The sequence below is a fragment of the Molossus molossus genome, unplaced genomic scaffold (assembly GCF_014108415.1).
Source record: "Molossus molossus isolate mMolMol1 unplaced genomic scaffold, mMolMol1.p scaffold_m16_p_15, whole genome shotgun sequence".
Taxonomy (NCBI): domain Eukaryota; kingdom Metazoa; phylum Chordata; class Mammalia; order Chiroptera; family Molossidae; genus Molossus; species Molossus molossus.
The window spans coordinates 53,783,279-53,797,497 of record NW_023425350.1 but is presented as its reverse complement, the minus strand read 5'-3'; the positions used below and the strand labels follow the sequence as shown (position 1 = coordinate 53,797,497).

Here is a 14,219-nt window from a genome sequence, read left to right as displayed (position 1 = left end):
CTCTTGTTTTAAGGCACCTAGTTGGTAGTAATTTGTTACAGCAGCCCTAGGAAACAAATATATATACACAAATAACAGTACTCTCTGTACAGACGATTGATGGATAGAAAGAATATATATTTTCCTAAAATTTCTATATTTTTCCATAATATAGTAGATTGTTTTAGAATGTGGGTATGAAGAAGACTAGCAAACTTAATGCCAAACACAATAAAATGTAAGCAAAAAATTAAATGTGTCTCTATTCTCATGGGCAATTCCCCATGAGAATACCAGTCACTGTGACTCAGGGAACCCTCCATGTTTCCTATTTGCTGCTTTGAATGCCTGAGCTCCTGTCTGGTCTTCTGACCTCCTTTAGTATCTATTTCTCTCTCCCACCTCCTCTGTTCGCTTCTCTTCCCTTCAGGGTCCAGGTTGGCTGGATGGACTGGTCGGGAGGTTGGATCTCGCTCCCCGATGCTGTGGCCTGGGTTCCCAGCACTCAGCATCCTGGATCCCCACTCTTCTAGGAGACAGGTTAGACAAAGTGGGACTGTTACCTCCTTTCTCTGGACCGCAGGCCGACGCTCCAACCGCTGAGCCAAATCGGCCAGGGCTGTTACCTCCTTTCAAGTGCTCATAGCACATGTAGAAAAATGACGAGTAAAAACCAACAGTAACACGCCCGTGCCACTTGGTGGATTCCAATGTGATGATTGTTTTTATTACCTAAGGGCTGAAGTGGGGATTAAAAGTTATTATCTTTGCTTGGCCGGTGTGGCTCAGTGGATTGAGCGTGGTCCCATGGACTGAGAGTACAATTCCCAGTCAGGGCACATGCCTGGGTTTCAGGCTCAGTCCCCAGTAGGAGGCATGCAGGAGGCAACTGATTGATGTTCCTCTCTCACAACAATGTTTCTATCTCTCTCCCTTCCTCTCTCTCTAAAAAAATCAATATAAACATATTTTTAAAAAAGTTATTATCTTTGTTGACGGAGTGGGAGTGGAAGGGGGGAGGGGTAGGGCCTGGTGGTGAAAATGCAGACCAACTTATTTTTGGAACTGGGAAGTGGGAGATGATGTCCTCTGTATTCTGGCTGCCCAATATCCCCAGGTCACCCAACAAAGACTCTAACTGGGCGGATCCTGGGAAGAATGTAGCTCTTTTCGAAGTCCCAGCAGGTGGAGGATTACTTGCACAGCACCATTATCCCAAATATGCCTAATTGGTTTACACCACGCCTTCGCCCCAGTTTGTCAATCACCACCAGGTGGCGCCAAAGAGCAGCCGAGACCTGGTGGATCCAAGCCTCAGCCTAGAGATGCTGGGAAAGTACTAGAGTCAGACGCTGTGTGGGTCTCTCAAGAAGGGGCCCTGCTCTCTGCCTTCCACCCCCATGTAAAACTCCCCCAAAGCGGGTATGGACCACCCCCTCATCCCCACCCCTCAGTGAAATCCCAAAGTGGAGAACAGGGAGGTAGCATGCGCAGAAGTCAGCCCACAGCAGCCTGGGGAATATCAGGATTGAATTTGCAACCCAGGTATGGGAATCAAACCCAAGATCCTTCCGTTCTCAGGCCGACACTCTAACCGCTGAGCTAAAGTGGCCAGGGCGATGGGTTTTATTTTTAAATAGACATTAGGAGTAATAGATACTCACAATAGAGGGGAAAATTTGTAACAGAAACAGTTACATTTTGCTTTACCAAACCTGCATCTGTGGCCTGTGAAATGCTTGACAGCTACAAATATTCATAAAATTGATTGCATATAAGAAACGTTAATAAATTCCAAAAAGCAGAAATTGTACAGGCTACATTTTGTAACCACACTGTAACCAATAAATATATGAAAACACAGCCACTGGAAGTCATAAAAGGGGGGGAGGGATGATCCTGAGTAGCACTAGAGTCACAGAGAAATCAAGATTACAATATCAGATTCTTTAAAGAATACGTAAGAAAACACAACAGATCACGTTTAAGATGTATGGACTAAGCTGTGTTTTCACACATAAAATCATATTTTTCAAACGCTTTTGTTAGCTGAGAGAAAGACAGAATTGATCAACTGAATATCTTAGAATCTTAGGAAATCAAACGGTCCTTATAAAGGACTTAAGAAATAACTATGGAAATAAATTAATTAGGAAAAAGAACAGTTATTTTTTAAAAACTAGAAATGACACTAAGAGAAAAATGCAAATATATACCTCTTATCCTGTCCTTCAGAAAGCACTTAGCCATCTGTCCCAGTGGTGGGCTCTTTCTCCCTCCAATTTGCCCACTGTGTCCCTCTAAGGAAAGTCACAAGACACCTTGCCTTGTAGATTAGAGCTTACTCCCACAAAATCTAAAGTAACCTTGAAAATCCTGAAGTTCCCACACTTACATAGCCCACATGAAATAGGGAACAGGCCTCCTTAAAGATGACAGCAGGATAATATGAATGACTATGACCAACTGGGAAGAATTTATACGTGTGTGCACACATTAAAGTTTAGGTGTGTGTTTTCTTTCAATCCTATAATTATTCTAAACTGTTGAATCCAGCCCTGGCTGGTGTGGCTCAGTTGGTTGGAGTGTTGTCCTAAGATAGGCTAGTAAGCCAGGACAAGTGGAAAAGGGAGCCTGAGACAGATAGACAGCAATTTGCAGCCATCTAGTACATCCTATCTTCCCTAAACCAAGGACACTTAAGAGTAAATGGTTTGCACTATTCCCAGGGGGTAAATAGTTTAAACCACCGTACTCAGGAAGACAAATAGCAGAAATTCAATTAGTGCCATTTGCCGACCACACCCAGGGAGAGATGAAGCTAAGAGAATACATCTCATTTTGGTATATCAGCATAAAGCTGATGAACATTCTACTGAAATCCTCCCCTAAATGCCCAACCTTTAATACTCCTTGAAACAAAGGTCGCAGTGTGAGTTCTCCTTCCCAGAAACATGCCTGCAATCTCTCCTTTCCCTCTTTCCCGGACAGGCACACATCTCCTGAACTCTAAGGGACCCCATGAGGCTTGCAGCTGGGGCAACAATGGACAGCAGCAGTTTGTCCCAGACAACCCCCCTGAACTTGTCCCCAAAGCCCCCTTTCCTCTGACTTCTTAGTGAGCCAAAGCAGACCAGCCTAGGCTCTTTCCCCAGCCCTCTCATGTTTCATTGTCCCCAGCTTTAATAAACATCCTCTAAAATTCACCTGAATTCATGTTGTGAAACTTTTTCTGCACGAAGTCAAGAACCCACACACTACCACTGGCTCTAGGCAGACACACTCAGGGCCAGGTCCCCTTTCCAGTAACAGTCCCGTGCACTGAAGGGCTTTGGGTTCGATTCCCAATCAGGGCACATACCCAAGTTGTGAGTTCAATCCTACAGGAGGCAACTAATCGATGTTTTTTTTTTTTTCACCCAATCTCTCTCTCTCTCTCTCTCTCTCTCTCTCTCTTTCTCTCTCTCATCAATAAAAAACATATCCTGAGGTGAGGATTTAAAAAGATATTTTAAAAATGAAATAAACTGTTGAATCCAGATAGTCTCGAAGCATCCAATCCCAACACACAAGTACATTTTCCATGTGTCACACAATCAGTGATGAACCAAGGGTTTTCATTCATTCAGCTTATGTACCCCCCAAAAAAGATGTTTCCCAGAATAGAACCACCCTGATTTTCTTGTCTATCTTTATCAAGTATCTACGATAACTGAGCGCTATATACCAGCTATTATTATCTCAGTTAACCTCTTGTGTGGAGATACTACTATTATTCCCATTTGAGAGCCAGGACTTGCTGGGCATCCTACAGCTAGCCCAAATGCTGAGCCAAATGAAGTTTGTATGGCTCACAGGATACTGGTCTTATCATTATGCTATAAAAAGTATAATTATTTTATAATAAAAGGACTTTTTCCCATTATAGTATGCATATAAAAGTTAATATGGCCCTGGCCGGTTTGGCTCAGCGGTTAGAGCGTCGGCCTGCGGTCCTGAGAGACCCGGGTTCGGTTCCCGCTAAGGGCACGTACCTTGGTTGCAGTTTGTCCCCGGCCCTGGTCGGTTGTGAGGATGGCAGCCACTCGATGTGTCCCTTTCACATCGATGTTTCTCTCTCTCTCTCTGTTCCTCTCTTTCCCTCTCACTCTACCTGAGCAAAAAAAAATGGAAAAATGTCCTCGGGTGAGGTTAAAAAAAAAAAAAAAGTTAATATGTATGGCCCTGGCTGGTTTGGCTCAGCGGTTACAGCGTCGGCCTGCGGTCCAGAGAGACCCAGGTTCGGTTCCGGCTAAGGGCACATATCTCGGTTGCAGTTTGTCCCCGGCCCTGGTTGGGTCGTGCAGGTGGCAGCCACTCGATGTGTCCCTTTCACGTGGATGTTTCTCTCTCTCTCTCTCTCTCTCTCTCTCTCTCTCTCTCTCTCCCTCCCTCCCTCCCTCTCTCCCTCCTGCTCTATCTGAACAAAAAGTGAAAAAATGTCCTCGAGTGAGGATAAAAAAAAATTAATATGTATGCCTGCCTCCTTGTTTTGGCCCTAGATTTGACCTGAATCAGGAGCCCCAGCTGAACCGGAGCATTGGACTCCGTGTTGCGGTGTGACCGCCGCAAGGTGGCAGCAGAATCTGGAGCTCTTCGCTGACGTCAGGTCCAGACCCCTTCGTGTTGGCAAAGATCTGCCCAGGTAGGGGAGCCCAGCGTGCTCTCAGGATCCTTTGGTCCCCAGCCGGGCTGCAATTTGCTTTCCTTCATTCTGCTGCGCTGCTTCTCAGGCCGAGAGGCCAGGGCACGGGCTGGCACTAAAACACCGCGGTTGGCGCACAGTTAACCTTCTGTGCTTGAGCCCTATTCGGTACTTGAATCCTATGTAGCTTCCATAAAACAACTACCCTATACAGAATGTTGTAGAAATGTAGTTATTTCGTTTCACTAAGTGTCTGTTTTGATGTACTAATACTATAAAATTTTCATTGCTTTTCCCCATATTTTGGCATCTAGTCTTAAAAAAAATTTTTTTTAATTGATTTTTAGAGAGCGAGAGATCAATGTGAGAACAGAACATCAGTCAGCTGCCTCCCGCATGCCCCCTACTGGGGATGGAGCCTAAAACCCAGGCATGTGCCCTGAATCAAACTGGTGACCTCTTGGTGCATGGGACAACGTCCAACCCACTGAGCCACAAATAATAGGGCTTGGCATCTAGTCTTAAGCAAAATCCCTAGAACAGGCTAAATCCGGGAGTCAGGAGAGCATCTCCATGGTGGGGACACTAAACTTCCTAAAGCTGCCTTGGCACACTGGGGTTCGGTAGGCTGGCTCTGTGCGCCTGCAGTTACCACGGTTCCCCTGAGATTCCGTAGGAGCTGGCAGCCGGCTGCGCCTTTGCTTTTTGTTCTGTGTTTCATAGGAAGGCCAACGAAGCTACGTCGAGGACTGCTGGTCAGAACATTCTTCCAAGACACAGTTGGGCTAAACATTTCACAGTCCTGTGCAACAGCCCGATGCTGAATTGGAAGGTTCCTGGAGTTGGCACCAGGGGCAGTGGGATTCTCTCCTTGGCTCCTCCCTGCCCCCCAACCATACTCACTTGTCATCATCTTCAGGAAGGCAAATAAAGTCTGGGTAGAGACAAATGTCTGTGGCTCTGGGAAAGCCTATTAGCAGTGAAGCCCTAGTAGGAAAAATAGCCAGAACTGGAAAAATAACTAGACTGGTTTAAAATTCTGCTGCTTCTGTGTTCAGTCATGGCAGAGGGTGAGTCTCCTCATCCATGATGCTCTTACTGACCAGGGGTCTGTGCCCCTGACCACAGTGTTCTCCCACAGCTTGGTGAGCTCTTCATCTCACGAAGGCTCTTGCCCATCAGCTGCCCACTCAGGAGGTCTCAGACAAACGTTTGGAAACTTCTGCTCTTGAAGTGTGGGCTGGACAGAGAGGGGGTGACTGCTTCAGCACCTGGAGACCCCCCTGTGAAGGTGGGAGGCCACCACTGTCATTCCCCCCATAGCCAGTTTTCCCAGCCCCTCACAAGCCTCTCGGGTCCCCCCCACCCCCATATTTGGCAGTTGAGGGAAATGACTCCAAAGTCTTACATTCATCTAACAGACCCCTTAGTAGGTCTGAACGATGATGGAGAATGGGGGTCAAGAAATGGGGTTGCAGTGCAGGGAGGAGTACCCCAGGGTAAGGGGCCAGCATGAGGGACAGCTGAGGTGGCTGGAACTTGGACAGTGAGGAAGGAGTAGAGCAAGGTAAGGTAAAATTCTTGGTTTTTATCATGATAGCAATGGAGAGCAATTCAAGGATTTAAAACAGATTAGTGATATAATCTGATTTGTGTTTTAAAAGATAATCTGTCTGTAAATGATTTGGAGTGGGATAAGCATGTAGGAGGATATAGCTATGGTCTAATGAGAGGGCCTGGTGGCATGAGGGTGGTGGCAGTGGAGGTGGAGAAAAGACCTGTTTAGAATCTGGAGGAACGGAATGGAAGATGCGTTTATAATACAAGGGTAAGGTACTGTTCCTGTGAACATGCTCACCCTTCCGTACACACTCATACCAACATGTACACTTCCACTCCACCTTCCCATACACTTGGTGCTTTGCTACTTGCATAAATGCATGGATACTGCCCTGGCTGGTGTGCCCAGTGGTTAGAGTATCAGCCTGCAGACCAAAGGGTCGCAGGTTCAATTCACAGTCAAAGGCACGAACCTGGGCTGCAGGTTCAATCCCTGGCCCTGGTTGGCACACATGTGGGAGGCAACCAATCAATGTGTCTCTCACATTGATGTTTCTCTCTCTCTCTCCCCCACTCTCTCCCTCCCTGCCACTCTGTCTGAAAGTCAATGGAAAACATATCCTTGGTTGAGGATTAAAATAATAATAACAGTAATAATTAACAAATAAATGCATGGATACCAAAAGATACCCACATCCCTGCTGTTCTTCCTCTGCCAATTCTTGGAGAAGTTTTCTCTGTCAACCATCTCAGAGGGAGAACCCTGGGACCAGGTGGCTTTGGGTAAGGAGATAAACATATAGCATTCCCCCTTTACTTGTGATTTTGCTTTCCTGTGGTTTCAGTTACTCATGGTCAACTATATTAAATGGAAAATTCCAGAAATAAACAATTCGTAAGTTTTAAATAGTGCATTGTTCTGAGTAGCATGATGAAATCTCTCGCTGTCCTGCTCTATTCCTCCTGGGACGTGAATCATCCCTTTGTCCAGTGTATCCACAATGTATGTACAGTACTGAAGGGGTTCAGAACAGGCCTCCCCAGATGTGCCACTTTGGCATGTGAATTAGTTTGAACTGAATGCAATTGAGACCCTGCGGGCTCATGAGAAGCTTTTACCTCTCCCTTAAAATTTTATTATTATGCCCTGGTTGGTTTGGCTCAGCTGTTAGAGCGTCGGCCTGTGGTCCAGAGAGACCCAGGTTTGGTTCCTGCTAAGGGCACGTACCTCGGTTGCAGTTTGTCCCCGGCCCTGGTTGGGTCGTGCGGGAGGCAGCCACTCGATGTGTCCCTTTCACGTCGATGTTTCTCTCTCGCTCTCTCCTTCCCACTCTATCTGAACAAAAAATGGAAAAATGTCCTCGGGTGAAGATTAAAAAAATATTATTATTATTATTATTTTTAATCCTCACCTGAGGATATTTTTCCATGTATCTTCAGATAGAGTGTAGGAGGGAGAGAGAGGGAGGGAGGGAGGGAGGGAGAGAGAGAGAGAGAGAGAGAAGAGAGAGAGAGAGAGAGAAACATTGATGTGAGAGACACATCAATAAGTTGCCTCCTGTAAGACCCTGACTAGGGCCAGGACCAAATTGCAACCGAGGTACATGCCCTTGACCAGGTACATGCCCGCAACTCTTTGGTCTGAGGGCTGATGCTCTAACCACTGAGCAACAGACCAGGGCTCCCTTAAAAATTTAAAATAGGAGCCTTGCCCATAATAAGAGTTATCACCAGAAATAGCTTTTTATGACCTATCTATAGGGCAGGGCAAACTTTGAATTACTGAACATCTGCTCCTTTTATCCTGTGAATGATCTTTTTCCCCTCTGAAGTCCCAGGCACCATACCTTATCCTTGGCTCAGAATGTCAGTATACACCATGTAATCTTTCTGTCTCTGGTTCTCTCATATATGTGGAATTTCCATATGTACATATGTAAGTAAATGTTATCATATTCTCTTGTGTTAATCTGTCTCCTGACTATTTGAGTATTAGACCAGCCAAAAGGACCTAGAAGGGCAGAGGAAAGTTTCTGCCTCCCTCACAGTACAATAAGATATTTTGAAAGAGAGAGAGAGAGAGAGGGAGACCACATTCACATAATTTTTATTACAATATATTATTATAATTATTTTATTATTAATTACTGTTGTTAATCTCTTAATGTGCCTACTTTACAAATTAAACTTTATCATAGGTATGTATGTATAGGAAAAAATATAGTATAAATAGAGGTTCATACTATCTAGTTTCAGGCATCCACTGGGGGTCTTAGAACATATCCCCCATGGATAAGTGGGGACTACTGTCCAATTGGTGATACAAGAAGAGTGAGATCCCAGGTGTGGGTCTAGCTCGACAATCCTATGACTTCATCAAGCCAGGCTCTCCCTCAGAACCCTGGAGGAAAGCTGGCCAGCTGTTCCCGCGTAGACCAGCTCCCTGGGTCCTGGTCCCTGGAGAAGCTGCACCGGATTGCCATGGCTACGGTGGTCATGTGGCAGGTGTAGGCCCCCACCTCCAAGCCCCAAGGACCCAGGGAAGCACAGTTGGAAGGAAGTTTGGGAGCAAGACCCCTGGGCTTTCATGCAGGGCCTCTTAGTTGTCTTGGAGACAGACACAACTGAGGTGCAATGTTTTCTGACTTCAGCCCTCCACAAAGGGCCAGTCCAGCCCAGCCCATGGGAAGGGGGCCGGCAGGCTAAAGAGGAGAAAATGCCAGACACCACTGAAGAAGGAGAGAGAGGCTAGTAGCTGGCCTCCAGGCAAAAGAATAATAAAAAACAGCAGGATGGGAATATATCGAAAGGACACAGGAACCAACCTAAAGGAGCTCCCAGTGGTCAAAGCGGGGACAACTTGAGCAATAAAATAAATAATGTAGTATTAGATTATTACCCAAAACATAAATTAAATGTACATGTGTCTGGAGTGACAAAAATATATGTTTGAATATGTAAGTAAGTGTGAGGGAGAGGGTCTTTCTTTCCCAAGAATTTCCTTGAACATCTGTAGATACTTGCTCTTCTAGGAGCAGAGCTTAGCCCCTTTCACACAGGAAGGTGGACTTGACTTAGTGTCTGGATTCCAAAGAGTTTGGAAAGGGAAAAAGAGTAACATTGCAGTGTGGAAACCAGGCAGACACTGCCTTAACCAGGTGATCTGGGTGAACGTCACCAGTGATGCTCAGTGGACTTATGTGCCCCCTACCATGATTCAATGAGAAGTCATTTCATTTCTGTGGTAGTTTTTCTAGAAACTTGTAACTCCAGCCGAGTTATGAGAAAAACATCTGTCAAAGTCAAATTAAGTGAGATCCTGTAAAATACCTGACCAGTATCGTTTCTCAAAATCACCAAGTTCGTGATAACAAGGGAAGCTTGAAAAATGGTCGCAGATTGGAGAAAACTATGAAACATGATAGCCAAAGCGTGTGGTATTCTACATGGGATCCTGAAGTACTTAAAGGACATTGATGGAAAAACCCAGTGAAATCCAAATAAAATCTGGAGTTTAGTTAGTAGAAATGCCCTAATATTGGCTTCTTCCTCCCCCCCCCCTTTATTGATTTTAGAGAGAAAGGGAGAGGGAGAGAGAGAAACATCAATAGAGTGAATATCTATTGGCCGCCTCCTGCATGCCCCCACTGGGGATCAATTTGAACATGTGTCCTGACTGGGAATGGAACCTGTGACCTCTTGGAGCATGGGTCAACGCTCAACCACTGAGCCACACAGGCCAGACGGGCTTCTTATTTTGACAATGTACCATGTAACAGGAATAACAGGATGATAACAGGGAAACATGAAACTGGGTAAGGGGTATGCAGGAACTCTGTATACTGTTTTCACAATTTTTCTCTGACTCTAAAATTATTTTAAAGTTTATTAAAAATGCCCTGGCCGGTTTGGCTCAGCGGTTGGAGCGTCGGCCTGCGGACCAGAGAGTCCCAGGTTTGGTTCCCACTAGGGGCATGTATCAAATAAAATAAAATAAAGGTTAAAGTTTATTAAAAACATGTACCCAGGAGGTTATTGATTCAGGACATTGAGAGCATCCTCATTTGTTCTTGCTGCTGTGTAGTACTCCAGTATATGGGTTTACTGTAATTTTTTTAAACCATTTCTCTACTGAAGGACATTTAGTCTGTTTTCAATCTTTTTGCTATTACAATGGTACATGAAGAGTATGTCATTTATATGCATGAGAACATATGTAGAATAAATTCCTAGAAGTGCAATTGTTAGATTAAAAATATTGGCACTTGGGACTTCCGGTCAAGATGGCGGCGTAGGTAAACGCGGTATCACATCCTCCCACAACCACATCAAAGTTACAACTAAACTACTGAACAACCAGCATTCAAAACCTCCTGACATCAACCTGAATGGAAGTCCTACAACTACGGAATTAAAGCAGCAGCAGCATCGAGACTAGTAGGAGGGGCGGAGGCAGACAGGCTGGTCCCACACCCACATATGGCGGATAAAAATCAGGAGGACACCTCGGCTGGGAAGGTCCTCCCTGAGGACTGAGGGGTCCCCATCCCACACCAGGTGCCCCCGTTCAGGGTTCCAGTGCCAGGAAGAGAATCCCCATAACTTCTGGCTGGAAAAACCAGCGGGAACTGAGGCTCAGGGAGGCTGAGGCGGCTGGAGCCCCAGGCAGCTTCTCTTAAAGGGCCCGTGCACGGATTTACTTGGACTTGCTCCCTCTAAACTTGGAGGGGAGGCAGCTCAAGGGGCGCCAGAGACATACAGGGAAGAACTGAGCTGTTTGGCACTGGAGCGAGGGCTGGAGCGGGGGCTTTCACTGGAACAAATGTGGTGTCAGAGGCCTTTGTTCAGCCCTTCCCTGGGGCGGCAGACAGCCGCCATATCTGGGACTCCAGCAACCTGGCTCACACTGTTGCCCCGCCCTGGTGATTCCCTGAGGCCCCGCCCCACCCCACCCCACCTCACCCCACTCCACCCCACCCCACCCAACTTTCAGGCCCACCCAAGCTGTTGCCAGTTGCTTAACCATAGGATTGACCTGTCTTAGACCCTGCTTCAGGTTTTCCTAAATTCTCTTCCTTCCTTCCTTCCTTCCTTCCTTCCTTCCTTCCTTCCTTCCTTCCTTCCTTCCTTCCTTCCTTTCTTCCTTCCTTCCTTCCTTCCTTCCTTCCTTCCTTCCTTCCTGTCCCAGGGTTATGTAGGTGGCAGCCACTTGATGTGTCCCTTTCATGTCGATGTTTCACTCTCTCTCTTCCTCTTTCTCCCTCCTACTCTATTGGAACAAAAAATGGAAAAATGTCCTCTGGTGAGGATAAAAAAACAAAACAAAACATCACCTGCACACTGCATTGTGCACGCATTGCCCCCAAACAAAGTCTCTTTCCATTCCAATGGGTTGCTGCTTTTAATTTATACTTCCACCAGCAATGTGGGAAATGCCTCCTTCCCCACACTCCCCCAACACTGATTATAATCAAACCATCTGTAGATGGGAGGTTCCCACAATCCTCTCCTCAGGTTTGATTAATTTGCTAGAGCAGCTCACAGAACCCATGGAAACCAGTTTATTTACTAGATTACTAGTTTATTACAAAGAATATTAAAGAATACATACGAACAGCCAGATGAAGAGATATAAAAGAGTCGATCTAGAAGGGTTCTAACATAGGAGCTTCCAGTCCATTGGAGTTTGGGGTACACCACTCTCCTAGAACATGGATGCATTTTAATTTAGCTCTCCAAACTCCACAAACTCTGTGAATATGTTACTTGACATGACAAAATGGACTTTGCAGATGTGATTAGGATACTTGACATGGGAGATTGTCCAGATATTCTAGGAAGGCCCAATGTGAGGTGACTTGAAAGGCTTTTGGAGGAAAAAAGGGTTCTACCTCGGTTGTGGTTTGGTCCCCTATGCCCTGGATATATTTTCTTAGATAGAGAAGAAGGGAGGGAGGGAGAGAGAGAGTGTGCAACATTGATGTGAGAGAGACACATCGACTGGTTGCCTACGGCACGACCTTAACCGGGGCCAGGGATGAACCGCAACCAAGTTACGTGCCCTTTGGTTGTTTTTTTTTTTTTGGTACATGCCCCTAGTGGGAACTGAACCCAGGACTCTCTGGTCCGCAGGCCTATGCTCCAACCGCTGGGCGAAACCAGCCAGGGCGGTACGTGCCCTTGAATGGAATTGAACCTGCAACTCTTTGGTCAGAGGGCTGACACTCTAACTGCTGAGCCAAAGCAGCCAGGGCTGAACCCAATTTTTAGCACCTCTCCCCTCCATGTAGGTTGGAGGGTGGGGTAGAAAGCTCCAACCCTCTAATCACATGGTCGGTTCCCCTGATAACCAACTCTCATCCTTTGGTTGCCTAGGGGCTTCCTAAAAGTCACCTTTTAAATATATACTCAGGTGCAGTTGAAAGGGTTTGTTATGATAACAAGACATCTGTTTCACCTTTATGGATCAGAAACTGAGGACCAAAGTCCAAATATTATAACAAAAAATAATCTCATTGCTCTACCAGTGGTTCTCAACCTGTGGGTCACGACCCCTTTGGGGGTCGAACGACCCTTTCACAGGGGTTGGCTAAGACATAACAATAGCAAAATTACAGTTATGAAGTAGCAATAAAAATAATTTTATGGTTGGGGTCGCCACAACATGAGGAACTGTATTAAAGGGTCGCAGCATTAGGAAGGCTGAGAACAACTGCATCTAATCCCTTAAGAAATTCCAAGGGTTTCAGGAGCTGTGAACCAGGAACCATGGACAAAGACCTGAATATATATTTATTATAAAGCACAGTATCACAGGTTTATAATAGTATGTGATAAGCAGAATAGTGTCACCTATAGATGTTCATGTCCTAATCCCTAGACTCTGTGAGTATGTTACCTGACATGACAAAATGGACTTTGCAGATGTGATTAGGGGAGATTGTCCCGAATGTTCTAGGTAGGCCCAATGTGAAATGACTTGAAAGGCTTGTGGATGACAAAATGGGTTCTACCTTGGTTGCAGTTCGGTCCCCTATGCCCTGGTCGGGGTCATGTGGGAGGCAGCCAATCGATGTCTCTCTCATCGGTGTTTCTGTCTCTCTCCCTCTCTTCCTCCCTCCCTCTCTATCTGACGATAAATGAAAAAATATCCTCGGGTGAGGATTAAAAAAAAATTTTTTTTTAAAGTGGGGTTTTATGGAATGAGGTCATTGTGCCCCAGCAGCTTCCTGCTTCACATGCAGTAGAGTCAGAGTCAGAGCCGTAACTTTGCCAAAAGCAGAGGCCGGAGTGACCGGATTGCGCTTTGAGTATGGGAGGGGGCGCAAGGCAAGGAATGCAATCAGCCTGCAGAAGCTGGAAAGGCAAGGAAGCAGATTCTTTCCTAGATCCTCCAGAAAGAATGCAGCACTGCTGACACCTTAATTTTAGCCCAGTGAGACCCATTTCAGACTTCTGATCCTCAGAATTGTAAGGTAATGCATTTGTGTTGTTTCAAGCCACTCTGTGTGTGGCACTTTGTTACAGCAGCAATAGGAAACTAATACATGGTGGTTATGGTATAATTTTTATATTTTAGGACAATAACCCCATCACCTCTTTACAACCTAAACCACAGAACACTTGCATGTTACCCTACCTCCTATTATAACAGATGAATACTCCTGCCCCCATCAAAAGCCAGGGTTAACTGTTGACTCCCCAAAAGACCATCCGAAGAAACTTGTTTATCAAGTTAAGCTTACTTTGTTAGACTTGCTGCAATAAGGGAGAACACCACTTGCTGAATCTAAATAAAGTGCCTCAAAATAGGGACGTGAGGACAGGATATTTATAGTTTGGGGCCTGGGTTGGGTGGGTCTCACAAGGAGAACAGGTCAGGATGGAACTGAGTATGTAACAGCTTTGGAATGGTGGGCATGAGGGAGGCTTTAGTGAAGGGAAGGTCTTAAAGGAATCTTAAAGTAAAGTCATTTTTGTTGGTTCGGTCTTACCT

The 14,219-nt window shown here is 45.7% G+C and overlaps 1 long non-coding RNA gene across 1 annotated transcript; it reads left to right on the top strand.

The window, feature by feature from the left end:
* Positions 1-411: 411 nt before the first annotated feature.
* LOC118630465 lies at positions 412-4,663 on the top strand. Its single transcript, XR_004959646.1, has 2 exons — positions 412-519; positions 4,521-4,663. It is a non-coding gene; the product is annotated as an uncharacterized LOC118630465 (long non-coding RNA).
* Positions 4,664-14,219: the final 9,556 nt, after the last annotated feature.